This window comes from Callithrix jacchus, chromosome 9 (assembly GCF_049354715.1).
Source record: "Callithrix jacchus isolate 240 chromosome 9, calJac240_pri, whole genome shotgun sequence".
Taxonomy (NCBI): Eukaryota; Metazoa; Chordata; class Mammalia; order Primates; family Cebidae; genus Callithrix; species Callithrix jacchus.
Genome location: NC_133510.1, coordinates 31,642,159 through 31,660,391, shown reverse-complemented (window position 1 = coordinate 31,660,391; position 18,233 = coordinate 31,642,159). Strand labels below are relative to the sequence as shown.

Sequence of the window (18,233 nt, the reverse complement as noted above, 5' to 3'; positions counted from 1 at the left end):
TGCAGCTTTGACCTCCTCTGGTCTCAGGTGATCTTCCTGCCTCAGCCTCCTGAGTAGCTTGGGCTACAGGAGCGTTCCACCATGCTCAGCTAATTTCCTTTTTACTTTTTAATTTGTAGAGATGAGGTCTTGCCTTCTTACTCAGGCTTGTCCCAAATTCCTGGCTTCAAGTAATCCTCCTGCGTTGGTCTATTCCTGCATTTTTAGTGGAGTGAGATCTGACTAAGGCATTTCCAAGCACTCTGTCTTCAGGACCACCTGCTACCTATCTCAATTGCAGGTTCAGTATTTTCCATTTTTGGCTTATATCCTGTAGTAATCAAAGATTGGCTCAAAGACCAGTATTGGCACAGACCATCATTCTGAGCACCAATACTGTCCTAAAAATAAATGAAAAAGTGTCTGTACCTCTAACCATAGAAAACCTATGATGAAGGCATTTTGACTGCTCAGCCAGTGGAACTCAATGACATAGCAGATATTAAGAAATAGGGAACTTTTCTGTAAGATACTTTCTTTCGGGCATCTAATTTGCTCACTTTTTTTTTTCCGAGATGGAGTTTCACTCTTGTTACCCAGGATGGAGTGCAATGGCACATGCTCAGCTCACCGCAACCTCCGCCTCCTAGATTCAGGCAATTCTCCTGCCTCAGCCTCCTGAGTAGCTGGGATTACAGGCATGCGCCACCATGCCCAGCTAATTTTTGTATTTTTAGTAGAGACGGGATTTCACCATGTTGACCAGGATGGTCTCGATCTGTTGACCTCGTGATCCACCTGCCTCGGCCTCCCAAAGTGCTGGGATTACAGTCGTGAGCCACCGCGCCTGGCCCCTAATTTGCTCACTTTTAGTTGAGAATTTCAAATACTCATTTTTACAAAGCCTTTGTGTATATTTTAATGTTACCAGAGATTTAGCTTATTCAAGAATGGAAGATCATAAATCATTACATGACACATTGTACAGGAAGACATTGAGCATAATTTATTGATAATACCCACTCACAAAGGTATTTTTGCATTTTTCCATGTTCCAATTATGACAAGATAATAGTGTGCTTCACCACTCTACCATCAAGTAGTGTGTCTTGCCTTATGGTACAAAGAAATTGTCATGAAATAAAATTCAGCTAGTCTTTGAATTCTTAATACCTCAATAGCATTATGAAATTTCTGTAAAATCCACAGATTATGGCTTTCTTTTTCCCCTCTCGATTCTTCTTTTTTTGGCAGAGAGAGGAAGATAAAAAATGATGATGCAAATGAGATGTTTTATAGCACTGGAAAATATCTTGAATTAAAAGATAAGTCAGACTCTAAAATGTAGGGGCAATAAGAGGATGTAGGAAGATCAGTAGAACATTTCATCAAAGGCACCATGAGAAATAAAATTTTAGGAAGATGATGCTCAATAGTGATGGATGCTTCAGGAGAGACAGAAGATTTTACAAACTGATTAAAAGTGATAGAAATAATAGCTTCTAATTTAAACTGCTTTCATTCTGTCCTTTTGATGGAAGGATAATAGTGGATTTGAATTCTCCAAGTAGTGTCTTACAGTTTATATATGAAAGAAATTCTCATTTTTCTTCTAATAGGTTTAGTACAGTATAAGCAGGCATTTTTAACAAGTGCTGTGCAGCATAGAGATTATTTTAAAAGTTAAGTATTTGTTTGAGAATCCACTTTAATCAAAGCCTTTTAGTATGTGAGAGTATATTTACATTTTACAAATACATCTGAAATTCTGTTAACTGTACTATGTGATAGAAAGGTACCAAATTCATCCAACATTCAGAGGTTAGGTAGCCTAATGAAGTATTTATTTAACAATGAATTTTAATACCAAAATGTAATGAAACATGTTTAACTATCTTCTTGCTTGTACTGGATATTAATAAAAATCTGAGGCTTATGCTGAGGCAGGAAAACATTTTTGTTAAAAACTCTGCTCACTTTCGTTTTAATCTTAAATTTTTTCTTTACTGTTTCTACCTATTATTATTGTATCTTTTTTTCCAGTTAGTTTTTATTTTTTTCTTTTTCTTTTCTCTATTTCATTCTCAGAGTCTTTTACCAACAAGGCTCTCAGAAGAATACTTTGATAAGTTTTCTTGAGGTTTTGCTATTTTATTTTTGTCTTTTGCATCTTTTTTCTTTGCCTTAAAGCTATCTGCATATATTTTTTCTCTTTCATTTCTTTTATTCTTCCAACAACCTTTTGATCATTTAATATTATAGCCAGAGTTATAATGGTTTTTTTGTTGTAGCTTGCTTACAAAGCAAGCTTTTAATCTGAGCTGAAAAGTTCATGTATTTTTTTATTTGTTGTATTTTTTATTACATGTCTCACATTTTTACCTCCCTTCTTTTCATTTGTTTATGCTGTTCTAGTTTCCTATCTTAGTTTTTCTCACATTGGTAATTATTGCTATTTTTTTCTTTGGACTAGATAAATTTCTTACTTCAATAACATTGTAGGAAGGAATGAAAATAGTGAAGACAACAGGACATTTAACTTTTGCATTACAATAAATAAGAAGGAATGATGGAACTTTAATTAGTCTCCTCTTTTCATGGGTAAGAGGTTAGAAAGCTTTATTGAAAATGATATTAAGGCTGGGCGCGGTGTCTCATGCCTGTAATCCCAGCACTCTGGGAGGCCGAGGTGGGTGGATCACCTGAGGTCAGGAGTTCGACACTAGCCTGGCCAACATGGTGAAATCCCATCTCTATTAAAAGTACAAAAAAAAAAATTAGCTGGTCATGGTGGCAGGTGCTTATAATCCCAGCTACTCTGGAGGCTGAGGCAGGAGAATTGCTTGAACCTGGGAGGCAGAGGTTGCAGTGAGCCAAGATCATGCCACTGCACTCCAGCCTATGTGGCAAGAGCATGACTCTGTCTCAAACAAACAAGCAAACAAACAAAAAAATGTATTAAATTGTGGGAGATAGCCTCATATAGTCTGTTTCCCCCAACTATTTTGTTAGTCTACACAGGTTCTTGGATAGTTGATGCTGCACTTTTAGCATTCTTTTTAATTTAACTTGTTCTTCAGTTTAAGTTCTTTGTCAGTATAGCACAGAATGGGCACTACTCCATTTGTATCAGTTGAGTTAATTTGAGCTGCTATCTGATGTACTGACTTCATTACCATTTAAATATGCACTGAAACCCTTCATTTCTGGAAGAGTAATGGGGATATCAAATTAGATCTGCTGGGATGAAGTAAGGCCAGGGTCACTGAAATCCCTCTAGGGATGCATGTGGGAATTACATTTTCCCACTAGTAAATGACATTTGACATTTAGTAAGTTTTCTTAAGTTCAGGGGAGCTAAACTTGTTAATACAAACTGTATTAATTTTCTTCTGTAAAAAACAGGTTAGCCTGTATAATTTTGAGATGGAAGTAATAGATACAGGTCGCCCAAAATGATTTTGTAATGATGTATTTGTAAAAAGTTAAATACAAACAGCTTCTTTGCAACATTAAGGTTTGCTTAAACTCAGGACAGGGGTTGAAAAGAATGGTGAGGAAGTGTGTGCGTGTGTGTGTGTGTGTGTGTGTGGTTGTGTGTGGTTGTGTGAAAAGAGTCAGAATCTGGTAGGGCAACAGGATAAGTAGAAAGCGTTGTGCTGAAGGTGTACCGAGAACCATCTGACTTGTACAGGAGATTTAGTAGCTGAATGTCTTTCACTATAAACAGTAGGAAGTGCTCAGAACGCTGAAGCAGATCTGCACGATATATTTTTATTTTTGAGATACCTGGAAATCCACTTCTGAGCTTTTGGACTATGTTATTGCTTTTTGCTTTCAGTAGCTCAAGCAATTCAACTTAGCTTATGTATTTCTCATTTGCATTCTAAAAGTCAGGCAGGACTGTGTCCAATAAAGTTTCCTTCATAAATTTATTTCTCTATCTCTTGATTATTTTCTTTGCCTTTTCCTCTGACTGTGACTTTGGTTGGATTGATCATCTAGCTGCTTAAAATCCAAAGTATTCAATTTGGGACAGGGCCTAGAACAAAAACCTGTTGGGCTACTTTATTTATTATTGAAAGAGAAGAATGACAAATTATCACAGCATTATTGGGCCTGGCTAACAGTGTATAGGGGAAAGAAGTCAGAGGCCACTTTACCTTGCCTTCATTTCCTACTCTTCTCTCTTCCCCATTTTATATTACTTTTTTTCCCCCAGGATGATATGGGTCTACAGGCTCCATCTGGAAAACCTGCAGTTATTCCCACTTGGTCCATTTATTTATATGAAATAATTTGGATGGCTTAAACTTTCAGTCTTCAAAATTGCAAACCTTGTTGGGATAGTTTTGATTGGCTTAGTTCTTTTGAGTAAAATACTTATTATCTCAGATTTATTCTTCCTCTCCTCCAAGATGTCATCTGTAGGTACAGGAGAAGTGTGCCCTTCATGATCTGCATGGTATCTAGTGGCTCATCCTGTTCTCATGACTTTGTCCTTTCCTTTCTGGTTATTGTTCACCTTGCTGGCCTTTATGATGAACAACAGCAGCTGTTGTAACTCACGATTTGATTTATCTAGGATTGTTCAGGTGTGGTGGCATTCTCTGGCTGATTTTGCTCTCTGAGTCTCTGTTGGCTCCCAGAGTTGGGGCACACCTTCCTTGCCATGCAGGCCCCCGACCAGACCGTGGGCTTTCAACTTAGTTTCCTCTGTCCTTCAATTTGAAGAAATATCAATTTTTGAAAAGAAGCTATAATCTTTGACACATTAATTGAGAGAATCTATTTTATAGAAATATAAGTAGTTTTGGCTGGGTGCCACTTTCATGCCTGTAATCCTAGCACTTTGGGAGACCGAGGCAGGTGAATCACGAGGTTGGGAGTTCGAGACCAGTCTGGTAAACATGGTGAAACCCTGTTTCTACTAAAAATACAAAAAAATTAGCTGGGCATAGTGGTGGGTGCCTGTAATCCCAGCTACTCTATAGGTTGAGGTGGGAGAATCGATCGAATCCGGGAGGTGGAGGTTGCAGTGAGCCGAGATCATGCCACTGTACTGCACCCTGGGAGACAGAGTGAGACTCCATCTCAAAACAAAACAAAGCAGAACAAAAAGAAATATAAGTGGTTTTATACAAACATATACGTAATATTTTGAGGGCTTGTAGCAGCTAATAGCTGAAATCAGTATGAATGATCACATAAAAAGAAAACGTTTGAATAAAATGTGGATTATTAATGTTATAAAATATTATTTAGCCATTGGTTTAAATCTGTTAAATGCCCATGATACTAAGTGAGAAATACCAATTGCAAAATGATATGCATAGTATGGTTCTTTTTTTGTAAAAGCAAAAAATAAATACAAATACACAAATATAATAACACTTTATATATGTTTATGATTTATTTGAACATACGGAAAGTTGTGAAAGGATACACTCAAGTTCTTAAAACTGTATCTTAGTGTGTGTATGTATATCTTAGGATTGTTTCACATTTTACAATGAAAAGTTTTGCTTTTGTAAGAAAAAGTAAATAAGAAAGACAAAGAAAAAAAATCACAGCCCTGACAAACCACTGACTTTTCTGCAAACTGTGCTTTCAAACTAGACAGCTTTCTGTAGTCAGAGGAATTTCAAGGCTTTGAAGAGTGTGCCCTGAACTCAGGATGACTTTTATCGTTAGCTTAATTGGTATATTATTTTGCACAAGGTAACAGCTAAACTGTTGTGATTTCTCCAGTCATTGATGTGGAGGCAATCTTCCTCACAAAGGCTGCTGACAGTATGTTGGTCAGCTTACATGCTAGCCTGCTTCATGTCAAACAACCATTTTTCTTAGAAGAGGAAATAGAGGATGAAATAGCAAAAGTGTTTCAATTTAGGAAATTGTTTTCAGAAATAATCTATATGCTTCCATTGATAAGAGGAAGGAACAATTTTTGTTGCAGCTAAAAATATAGAATAAAATAAGGTGACAACAATAGGTAGTAGTTAAATCATGCTTTTATTAACTGGCTAGATGTATGCTGTGATTGTGATTAAAATTTTGTCTTTCTGAGGGAGAGAAGTAAATATTAAATGATAAATGCTAAATATAAATGCTGATAAATGAATAAGTTTGTCAAGCATTGTCAGATCAGGGATCTGAAAACCCTGTATGTTAATATTATTTTAATATAGTTCTATTTTGGATATACAGATGAACAGTTTTATCATAGCACATACTGAAATTGTTCTGTTCCTGTAGGAGCCTCAGAATTCAAACTCAACTATTATTTTGACATAGAGCATAAGTAAGTGATTAAGGTTAATGAATAAGGCAGATTTTATTTTATGTTTTCTAAAACTTTATCATCAGAACAATTTAAAACATTGTATCCAATGTCAATGAAGTTAAATATTAAAACAGAAACAAAAGATTTTTTTTTTTTTTTTGAGACAGAATCTCACTCCATCACCAGGTGCCAGGCTGGAGTGCAGTGGCGCGACCTTGGCTCGCGGCAACCTCCGCCTCCCAGGTGCAAGCAATTCTCCTGCCTCAGCCTCCCAAGTAGCTGTGACTACAGGCGTGCACCACCATGCCTAGCTAAGTTTTATATATTTTTATTAGAGACGGGGTTTCGCCATGTTGGCCAGGATGGTCTCTATCTCTTGACCTCATGATCTGCCCGCCTCAGCCTCCCAAAGTGCTGGGATTACAGGCGTGAGCCACCGCGCCCGGCCAGAAACAGAAGTTTTTATGGGGGTCATTGGTGACCCCTGTATATTTCAGTGTATAATTGCATATGCAACTCCCTTGCTCCCTGTTGGTGAGGTGTCAGTATGAGTGCCATGTAACTGAAGGAAACTTGTATGTCTTCTCAGTGCAGGCCTCAAAGTAGTATGTAAATATATTTTGCTATTGGGTGCGACAGGTGTATCAATGCGTATAGCTAACAGGTAGAGGTTCAAGTCATGCCCTCTCCTAATTCTGGCTCTAATGAGGGCTATGTCTTCTCCATAGTTTGATTCCAAACCATCCTATTGTGCCTGCTTGCTGTATTTTTGGAGAGCCCCAACTCCTTTCCACGTATTTTATCAGTGTACATTGTATCAGCATGCACAGTTTAAAATACTCAGTTATTCAAGTTTATCTAATTCAACTAACTGTTAATTTGTTTCTGCTGCCTTTGGTATAATCTATCTCTAGGCCTTTCTGCGTTATCTTGAATAATTGAGAGTGTACTGTTAGAAAGAGCCACATTGTTGCAGAAGATGCTGCTAAGCCTCCAAGAGGTTCCCTTCCCTTGAGCAAGATTGAAAGTGATTCCAGCAGGCTAGAAAAAAATTACATGAAGACTGTAATAGACCCTTAGAAAGGAAATCTGTTTCTACCAAGACAGAAGAATAATTCACTTGTAAGGAATATAAATTAAAGCTTTCTTTAAGTTATTAGAGTATCTCTAATATTTTTCAGGTAGCATTTTTCATACTTCTCTATTTCATCAACTTGTCATAGGAAATTTTCTGAGCTTTAGTTTTTATATTTATAAAATGAAGTAATAATTCCTGTCCTCAATTCTATGAATTTATGAAGATCAAATAGGAGGATGTAAAGGCTCCTATAGATTATAAATTTACCCACTATTCTAAGGCCTTGTTTTCTTTATCAAGGTGACTTTTGTCTTTTTATTACTTTTCATAACTACGTGAACTATATACTGTTACTTGAATAGAACAACATAAAACCAACCACATTACATGGTTAGATAACTTTGAAAAATTCCTTTCTAACTTCAATTTTTATTCCTTTTATTTTTCCTGTGCAGAAAGAAAATCAGCCTATCAGCTACTCATGTCTAATTTCAAAATTCTTTTGCAGAATTAAGCAGTTGAGGCTTTGTAGAAATTTGGAGAGTGTAAGGAATTGCAAATGAATGCCAGCTCCCCCTGGGTATGCTGTTCTTAATGTAAAAGTCCAGTTTTGCTTAGTATCAGTTAATGGTGCCTTGGAACTGGGTGCAGGGGTCCCTAAAGGATCTGCTGCAGACTGAGACAGTATCCCTTGAGCCATTTTCCACAGAGCCAGAGTGGTGTGACCTCTTGCTGCTGCAGTTTCTCAAAGTGATTGTATTTCACTGCTCTCATAAACACAGCTTGTAAAAGAAACAAGGTTGTCTTTTAAACTGTACTCTTGCTTGACAAGAAAAATAAAACCCAGTCTACTTTCAGGACCTTATTGCCTAATAAGAAGTTAACGCTTTTCATTTTTGATAAGAATACTTTTGTATCAGTTTGCCATTCTTCATGTAGAAGTACTATTTATTATGAAAGAAGAGAATCTGGATGATAAATAGGTTATGTTTTTGTTACCTGTGATTCAGAAAATTCTAATTCACAGATCTGGTTAAATAGAGAATTCTAAAACCGATAACAAGGAGATGCTTGTTAAATCTACTTTTTAAATGCTTGTTTATTTTATTATCCAAATGACATGTATATGGGAACTTGCAAATTTTGGTCTATTATACATGCCCTTATAGTTTATGTTTGGTGCTATCAGGAACACAGACATTATTAAACAAGGCTAGGATTTATTTTATATTTGTAGGTTATTATGCAGTCCAAAGGTTATAGAGATGAAGGGAAATTAGAACAATTGTTTTCATATGATATACAGAGGAAAGCATTTGTGCATTCCTTTGCATCAGTAGTAAGCATAAGAAAAAAAAGCATTTTTGTGTGTGCATATTATGTGAGCTAGGAAATATAGGCTGAATGTTTATTTTTTAAATCACAAATTAAATTGGTGCTCAGTGAAGTAGGTTAGATTTTGTAGGCATGCTCTGTTCAGTATAGTGGCCATTAACTACATGTGGCTACTAAGCATTTGAAATTTGGTCTAAATATGACATGTATACCAGAATGAATACAAAGAAAATGTGAGATGTTTTACTAATACTTTTTACATTGCTTTTATGTTGAAATGATAATATTTTAGATATATTTGATTAGGTAAAATATTAAATCTGTTTCACTCTTTAAAGACTGTAAAAATGTGTTTACTAAAAAATTTAAAATTATGTGTAAAGCTTGCATTATGTTCCTGTTGCACAGTACTGCTTTAAACAGTCTTGGCATAGAAATATTATGTTTATACCCTTTATCTTTCTTTACCAAATTACGTCACTTTACCCCTTATTTCGAGGACAGTTTAAAGAGGTCTCCACTTTCTGCAAGCATTAACTTCTATTGTCTCACATCACAAATTTCATTAAAAGTACTTCAAGAGTTTGCTCATCTCTAAGAGGTTTCATCTATAAAAAGTCAATTTAAAATTCACTTTAGGTCAATGAGTGTAAATGTTGTGGAGTTTAGCTGTGCATGGATGGGAAGGAGGCTCTCTTCCTAGGGCAAGGGCACCTTCTGGTGGAAGATACTAAACACGGCAGCTTTTTCAATGATCAGAGGTAGATTTTAAGATTCTAGAACTGGCAAAAAAAATTATTTCAGATGTTTAGAGGAAAAAAGCTAAGATTAACAATATAGATGTTTGTTTCTCTGCAGCATCTTTTGTAATTGAAGCTCATCTCAGTTCTGGGACTTATTTTTCTTAGTTATACACGGCTAAGGTTGAGACAATGTAATAAGAGCATTGTGATTTGAAGTGCTTTTTAAAAATGCAAAGTTTTTATTTGAGTTTTTGTTTTTTTTTCCCCCCCAAAGTTTCCAATGGTGGTTTTTGTATCCATTATAAAAAGGAGAAGAGTTCTATATTTTGTTCTTTTTAATGTAAAACTTGAGGATGTTTAGCTTATTTAATATATACAAATAAGCTTCATTAGATAAATTAGGAAGAATAGGTATAATAAGCCCTATTACATTTTCTCAAGAAGTGATTTTGGTTATTTTGGAAACATGCATTTAAAAAGAGAAACATTGTTGAAGGCTCAGGATCATACATTTAGTGTCTTTATGTTTCTTCTAGATGTATTATAGTACATATGAAGATTATTCAATTCATATCTCTTCATAACCACATTCATATACAAAGCCTGCTAAAAATAACTATGAAATCGCCGAGATCTTAGATACTGAGAACAAAATAGATTTCTCATGATTTGGAATATACACTAACCAAAAAAGCAGGACAGTTAAAATATGAGCCAACATCCAGCTAATCAGCTAAACAAAGATTTCCAAAACCACTTACTGCCTTTTCAGGCTGATGTAAGAACAGTTATGAGTGGTTATAAGGGAATGAATCAGTTGGAATTCCTTTTAATGTATAGACCCTGGCAGCCCATTTCTAAAATTGTGGTTTATTCATGCATATTACCTTCTTTGGAACCTAGTGAAAATGTGAAAAACATTCAGATGATGAAAACATTACACAAATACCATTCTTTGTTTGTATGAAAGACAAAAACAAAAACAAAAAAAAAACCCAAGAAAACAAAAAACAGCAAGGAGTTAGCCAACCAAGTCTATTCTAAGGGAGGAAATATATTAAGAGTGGCCTGTAGCCAGGCATAGTGGCTCATGCCTATAATCTCAGCACTTTGGGAGGCTGAAGTAGGAGGATTGCCCGAGCCCAAGAGTTTTAGATCATCCTTGGCAACATGGCAAAAACCTGACTCTATAAGAAATACAAAAATTTGCTGGGTGCGATGGCACATACCTCTAGTCCAGCTACTCAGGAAGCTGTGGTGAGAGGCTCTCTTGAGCACAGAAGGTCAAGGCTTCAGTGAGCCATGATCACACCACAGCACTCCAGCCTGGGGAACAGAGTGATACTATCTCAAAAAACAAAACAAAACAAAACAAAATGACAACAAAAACTGGATTACTCTATTAGTGAAAGGAGCCATAATTTGCCCATGTGGATAGCAGAGGTGAAATGACTATTTTACTCATATGAAAATATTGTCATTGCTTATTAATTAAAATGCTTTTGTGAGTTCATATGTGGTAATACTCTTTTAGATCACTGTATTCAATACTGTGTATTATTTTATTATTTCTTAGGTAAATAAATTCTCAATGGAATAAAAAAAAATTCATTCAAATCCATTTTCCCAAAAAGTCAGGTTTTAGATTTATAGTATTTGTTTTAGTGGTAATTTCTGTTCACGTCTCTCTATCGTTTCCAGAAATCCATGCTTGTTTCATGGCTTCTAGTAAAGGCTTCTGCTGATGATCCCATATCTGTGAAAGACAATGGGCTTTTTTTGGTAGGGAAGCATCTTCCAAGCAGCTGTCTCTACCATCTCCCGTATTCTTGCTCTACTCTCACTGTTTTGTTTGCTTGTTGTGGAGTCCTAATTAGGGAAAAAGACTCAGGCTAGTGGGAACAGGGGAAAGCCAAAAGGAAAAGCAGATAAGCTGTAAAAGTCTGCCTTTCCTCCTGGTCCAGGACATGTAGTTCTCCTGCACAAATGTAATCATCCTGTGCTCAGCTTGTCACCAGACCCTACAAGTTAGCTCACTGCATTCTTGGCATTATCACTACTGCACAAACCATAGCACAAGCATCATCCTATAAAATCCCTGCAAGCCTTTGTCTCCTTGCAGTCATCTCCACTCTTGCTGATTTGCCCATTGCACTCTTGCAACATATTTTCATACCTTCTACTTTCTCTATCTGCCTTTTTTTATTTACAGTTGTCTTGGTAAATTATTGTAACTGCCTATGCAATACTGGCCCCAAATAGTCGCTACCCAAGACACCTATCCCATCCCATTAATGAAAGTGAGGAGGCAAGCCAATAAGCACTTCATGGATCAGTAGCAATCACAGTCTCTTGAGAGCAGGGTGTACACCTCCTTTTTTGGTGTGAACAATTCAGCTTTGAGTGTATTGGTCATAGTCAAGGCAGGCTGTGTAAGGACATTGTTTGAGATCAAGGTGCCCTATGCCTGTGTAGGCTTGTTGTCAACACGTGACAGAGAGAATAGAGTACAGCTTCCTTCCTGACTTGTTCTTTTGCTTTCATAGAAATTTGAGGGCCTCCCTTGTTTTTCTTTTTCTTTTCTTTCTTTTTTTTTTTGATATCTAGACACAGTTTATGTTCATGAGAAAGAAATTTTTCTTTTAAAACAAGTGTGGATTCATTGTAAAACATTAAGGAAATGCAGCCAAGAGGGAAACAAAAAAGAACAGTATCTATAATTTTCCATTTGAGATGACTACTGTTAACACTTTTGGGAGTTTTCTTTTTAGGCATAAATATATACTTTTATTTATCTTTTTCCTTCCCTCCCTCCCTTCCTCCCTCCCTCCCTCCCTCCCTCCCTCCCTCCCTTCTCTCTCTCTCTCTCTCTCTCTCTCTTTCTTTCTTTCTTTTTTTCTTTTGCACCTCGCCCTGTTGCCCAGGCTGGAGTGCAGTGGCACAATCTTGGCTTACTGCAATCTCTGGCTCCCTTACTGCAATCTCTAAGGGTTCAAGCAATTCTCCTTACTTAGCCTTCTGAGTAGCTGAGATTACAGGCACACATCAGCATGCCCTGGCTAATTTTTTGTATATTTAGGAGAGATTGGGTTTCATTGTATTAGCCAGGATGTTCTCAATCTCCTGACTTTGTGATACTCCCGCCTCAGCCTCCCAAAGTGCTAGGATTACAGGCATGAGCCACCGTGCCTGGCCGATTTTATTTTTTAAATAAAGAAGCTTTATTACCTTTTGGATTTTTGGCTAACACCAAGTGTAAATAAAGAAGCTTTAACCTTAATGCGTAGGACAAATATGTGTACAATAAATTTCACTGTAATAGGGTAGAAGCAGTTAGAGATATGTGCAGGAAGCTGTCAGAATATAGAAGACAGACATTTAGTTCAACCACAGGTAACCAGGGAAGGCTTCCTTGTGACAGTTATACAAGAGATTAATTTGAAAGAATAGGTAGAAGTTAGCTAAGTACCGACAGAGAACGAGCATTCCAGGTATGAGACATTTTAGTATGAAACAGCATGTTGAGTACAGGTAATTACAAGGAATGAGGTATTTCTAGAAAATCGAGGATAAATTGGGATAGAGATAAAGGCAGTCACCATGACATGGGGAACCTTGGGTATCAAATTATCTATCCCATATGCTATAGAGTGGCATTAAAAGATCTTAAGCAGTGGAGTAATAATTTAGATATGTGATATAGATCACTTTGGTAGCAGAAAGAAGGACGAATGGTGGAAAATCCTGGAGACAAGATTAGTGATAGATAAGAAAACATCTAAGGAGGTGAAGGGAGAGGAGATCAGGGACTAAGGAATATAAGGGACATATAGAGGGTGGTGTACCTGCAAAGAAGAGGAAGGAGAATTGCTAAAGATAGAGGAATAGCTAAGAGAGTATGGTGTCATAGGCATCAAGAGAAGAGAGTATTTCAACCAAAAAGAAAAAGTGGTCAAGTAGGGAAGGACTGGGATGTGTCACATAGATTTGTATGTAGATCACTTAAGATTTTGTAAAAGGTATTTTAGTAGAGTGGTGGGGCGTAGAAGTCAGATTGCAGTTGATTCAGGGTTAAATAATACTTAGGCAAATTCAAACAGCTTGCATAGCTTAAAAAAGTTGGCTTTAAAGGTGAGGAAAGAGACAGCAGTAATTTGAGGGGGATATAGGTTTGAGAATTTTTTTTCTGGCGAGGTAACCATTTCTCTTTTTAACTTTTATTTAAAGTTCAGGGGTGCATGTGTAGGATGTGCAAGTTTGCTACATAGGTAAATGTGTGTCAAGGGGGTTTATTGTATATGTTATTTCATTAGCCAGATAATAAGCCTAGTACCCATTAATTATTTTTCCTGATTCTCTCCCTCCTCACACCCTTCACCCCCAGAAAGGCCCCAGTTTGACTTGTTCCCCTCTCTGTGTTCATGGGCCTCACCTATTTTCTTTCTTTCTTTTTTTTTTTGAAGACAGAGCCTCTCTCTGTTGCCCAGGCTGCAGTGCAGTGGCATGATCTCGGCTTACTACAACCTCTGCCTTTTTTGTTCAAGCAATTCTTATGCCTCAGCGTCTGGAGTAACTGGGACTACAGGCACACACCACCACGCTGAGCCAGTTTTTGTTTTTTTTCTGTAGAGACAGAGTTTTGCCATTTGGTGAGGCTGGTCCCGAACTCCTGACCTAAAGTGATCCACTGGCCTTGGCCTCCCAACGTGCTGGGATTATAGGCGTGAGCCACTGTGCCTGGCCTGGGCTTCATCTGTTTTTAGTGAGAGGTTGGATGGCAGCACTTGCTGTCATTTTTACCCAAAGCAAGAAGCAGTACTACTGCTTGAGACAAAGCTAGAATCCAGTACTCAAGAGGAGGTTTCCTAGGAGAAAATGTTATTGAGAATCTTATAAATAGCTATTCCCTGGGGAGAGTAATGATTAATGCAGGTTAAAAGTAAAGAATGTACTTCTCTTCCTGTTATTTTCTGCAGTGTACACAGAACTGAGTAAAACAAATTATTGCAGCTTGTTGAAATAGCATCATGAAAAATTAAACAGTTGGAAGGCAACCTTTGTGGCATACATAGGTGCTTTTATAAGGAACTAAACTAAGGATGTTCTTTAAAAGGTGCACCTGGAATCTACTTAGGATTTAATCGTTTATGACCATGTCCTTCAGCCAGTGCAGACATGTGATCTCAGGACTGGGGCCCTTACTGTAGAAGATGCTAGCACTCTGACTCCAACAGCTCTGATGCATCTCACTGTCAAGGCCTGGATGGAAGAAAATTCAGCAGAAGTTACACTCACAATGGCAGAAAGTTCAGCAGAAGTTATACTTATTTAGGATCAGATAGAGGGCTGCGGTAGCTTCAATAACTGGACAAAGGCCAATCGACTCAAGGACAACAGTTATAAGAAGACAGATTTTATGGACTGGATGTGGAAGGAAAGGGGCTGTGGCTATAAGGGTAAATTATGTGGCTGCAGGTGAGACCATTTGTTTGCTTCATAGTGAGGATTAAAGTAGCGGTTACAGATCCCTTCTTTCTGCTACGTTATGGAAGCTAAGATGGCTCTATGTGTTTTTGTATAGCTGGTGTGCCAAAGTTAGCCTCTATTTGGGGCAAACATGTTGAAGAGAAGTAAAGCAAAGAGATTACATAGTATAATATGAAAGTCCAGATGCAGAAAAACTAAGTTTAAATGTTGGTTGTGCCACTTACTAGACATGTAACTTTAAATAATTTACTTTCTCCAAACATCACCAGTTTCATATCTGTGAAAGAGGCATACTACCTACCTCACAGTATTGTTTTGACGATTAAATAAAATATAAAGTGCAAAAGACTCCACGTTGTACTTTGTATATTGTAAATGCTCAGTAAAGAATAATTTACTGTTCTTCATGTGATTCTATGTAGTGTGAATAATACTTTCTCGTACCTTATCGATCAGATTTGCCATCTGTTCGCCATAGGACTGTTATATAATTGTGTACTTTTTGTTACTAGGAGTTTGCATCATCAGTGTGAATGAATTGCTTATGGAAAAGCAATTCTAAACTCATGCCCCGCTGATGATGAATGGAGAGAAGTGAGGTGATATTTATTGAGCCCTTATTGTGTATTTCTGTATACATTAGTTAATCATTACAACAACTTAATGAGATAGATACTATTATAATTTTTTTAAATCTTGAGGAAACTGAGGATGAGAGATTAGGTTGCCCAAGGTAATACTGATCAGTGGTCCCTAACCTTTTTTGGCACCAGGGCTGGGTTTTATGGAAGACAGTTTTTCCAGTGACTGAGGTTTGGGGAGCAGGAGATGGTTTCAGGGTGAAAGCTCCACTTCAGATCATCAGGCATTGGATTCTTTTTTTTTTTTTTTTTTTTGAGACAGTTTCGTTCTTGTCACCCAGGCTGGAGTGCAATGGCATGGTCTCGGCTCACTGCAACCTCTGCCTCCCAGGTTCAAGCAATTCTCCTGCCTTAGCCTCCTGAGTAGCTGGGATTACAGGAGCCCATCACCATGCCTGGCTAATTTTTGTATTTTTAGTAGAGACAGGGTTTCACTATTTTGGCCAGGCTGCACTCGACCTGCTGACCTCAGATGATCTGCCCACTTTGGCATCCGAAAGTGCTGGGATTACAGGCGTGAGCCACTTTGCCCAGCCTGGATTGTTAAAAGGAGTGTACAACCTAGACCCCTTGCATGTGCAGTTCACATAGGGTTTGCACTCTTTCTTTTCTTTCCTTTCCTTTATTTTTATTTTTTTGAGACAGAGTCTCACACTGTCACCTGGGTTGGAGTGCAGTGGTGTGATCTTGGCTCACTGTAACCTCCACCTCCCAGGTTCAAGTGATTCTCCTGCCTCAGCCTCCCAAGTAACTGGGACTCCAGGAGCCTGCCACTACAACCTGGATAATTTTTTGCATTTTTATTAGAGATGGGGTTTCACTGTGTTGGCCAGGCTAGTCTTGAATGCCTGACCTTGTGATCCACCCCACTCAGCCTGTCAAAGTGCTGGGATTACAGGCATGAGTCACTGCATCTGGCAAAGGTTTGCACTCTTATGAGAATTTGATGCTGCCACTGATCAGATAGGAGGTGGAGCTCAGGCAGTAATGCTCATTTTCCAGCTGCTCATCTCCTGCAGTGCAGCCCAGTTCCTAACAGGCCATGAACCCATACCATTCTAAGACCCAGAGGTTGGGAACCCACCCCTGATTAGATAATAAATGGTGTGATTGACATTTGACCCAGCAACCCATTTCTGGGTATATATCCAAAGGATTATAAAACATTCAACTATAAAGACACATGCACATGTATGTTTATTGAGGCACTGTTCACATTAGTAAAGACTTTGAATGAAACCAAATGCCCATCAAAGATAGACTGGATAAAGAAAATGTGGCATATATACACCATGGAACACTATGCAGCCATATAAAAGGATGAATTCATGTCCTTTGCAGGGACATGGATGAAGCTGGAAACCATCATTCTCAGCAAACTGGCATAAGAAGAGAAACCAAACATTGCATGTTCTCACTCATGAGTGGGTGTTGAACAATGAAAACACATGGACACAGGGAGGGGAGCATCACACACTGGGGCCTGTCAGGATGTGGGGGTTTAGGGGAGGGATAGCAGGGGGTGGGGGGATTAGGGAAGGCTAACATTAGGAGAAATACCTAATGTAGATGACAGGCAGATGGATGCAGCAAACCACCATGGCACATGTATAACTGTATAATAAACTTGCATGTTCTGCACATGTACCCCAGAACTTAAAGCATAATAATAAAAACTAATAAATAAATGATGTGGTTGAAATAGTTTTGTTTGAAAGTAGGATTTATACTTTCTTACTTTCTAACGTTGCATTTACTTTTAAATAAGAGAAATGTTGAGGGACAGACTATAATCACTTTGCTGAAATTATGAAAAAAGCAACACATAGATTTCATTTATATTTAATTCTTAGAACAATGGTTGATTCTTGCATCTTTCTTGCAGGTTCTTTGGGTAGCAGATTTTGAGAAGGAGCTGCAGGAAGTCAATGGGAAGTGCTCTTGGAAGGGAAGAGGGCAGAGCAGGATAAGACAGAGGCAGTAGTTTGGTTGCAATATAGTCACAACAAGGTCCCTGCAAGCCCCACACAGGGAGCTCTGAAACTAGAATAGTCCTTCAGAGTAGGCCTGATTTTGGAGGAGGGCTTGAGCTTTTACACAGTCACACAGATCAGCCATTGGATGAGGGCTGCTTTGGAAAGGCAGCGTGATCTTGGGAGAGACAGCTCTCTTCAGGTGAGGGCAGTTCTTAGAGAGGGCTGAGGACAGAGTTGTGAGCAGTCAGCTGACAACCTTCCCAGCAGCTTGGAAAATCAGTCATTTGGTCTTGAAAGGGGTATTTGGGAAGTGCTGCCCAGCATTCATGACATGTTCTATAATATCTAACTCATAAAAGGGGGGAAAGTAACATTTAATGTAGGAATATAGTTTTATTTTCAGTGTTCTCTTTTGGAAGCAGTTATAAAATAAATAGAAATTTGACTTTTGGTATTTTCCTTTCAAATGTTAACAACTCTTTTTGTAACTTCTGGGTTATATTGTCATTGTACTTTGGTCTGGACTGCAAGACGATTAGTGAAGATCTGTCAATAAATCTCACCTCTGCCGGGCGCAGTGGCTCAAGCCTGTAATCCTGGCACTTTGGGAGGCTGAGGCGGGTGGATCACAAGGTCAAGAGATCGAGACCATCCTGGTCAACATGGTGAAACCCCATCTCTACTAAAAATACAAAAAACTAGCTGGGC

At 38.0% G+C, this 18,233-nt stretch overlaps 1 protein-coding gene across 5 annotated transcripts in view; it reads left to right on the top strand.

Moving 5' to 3' along the window:
- Nucleotides 1–18,233, top strand: part of TMEM117 (transmembrane protein 117) — a 535,819-nt gene that overhangs the window by 35,122 nt on the left and 482,464 nt on the right. The gene's annotated exons all lie outside the window — the stretch shown is intronic.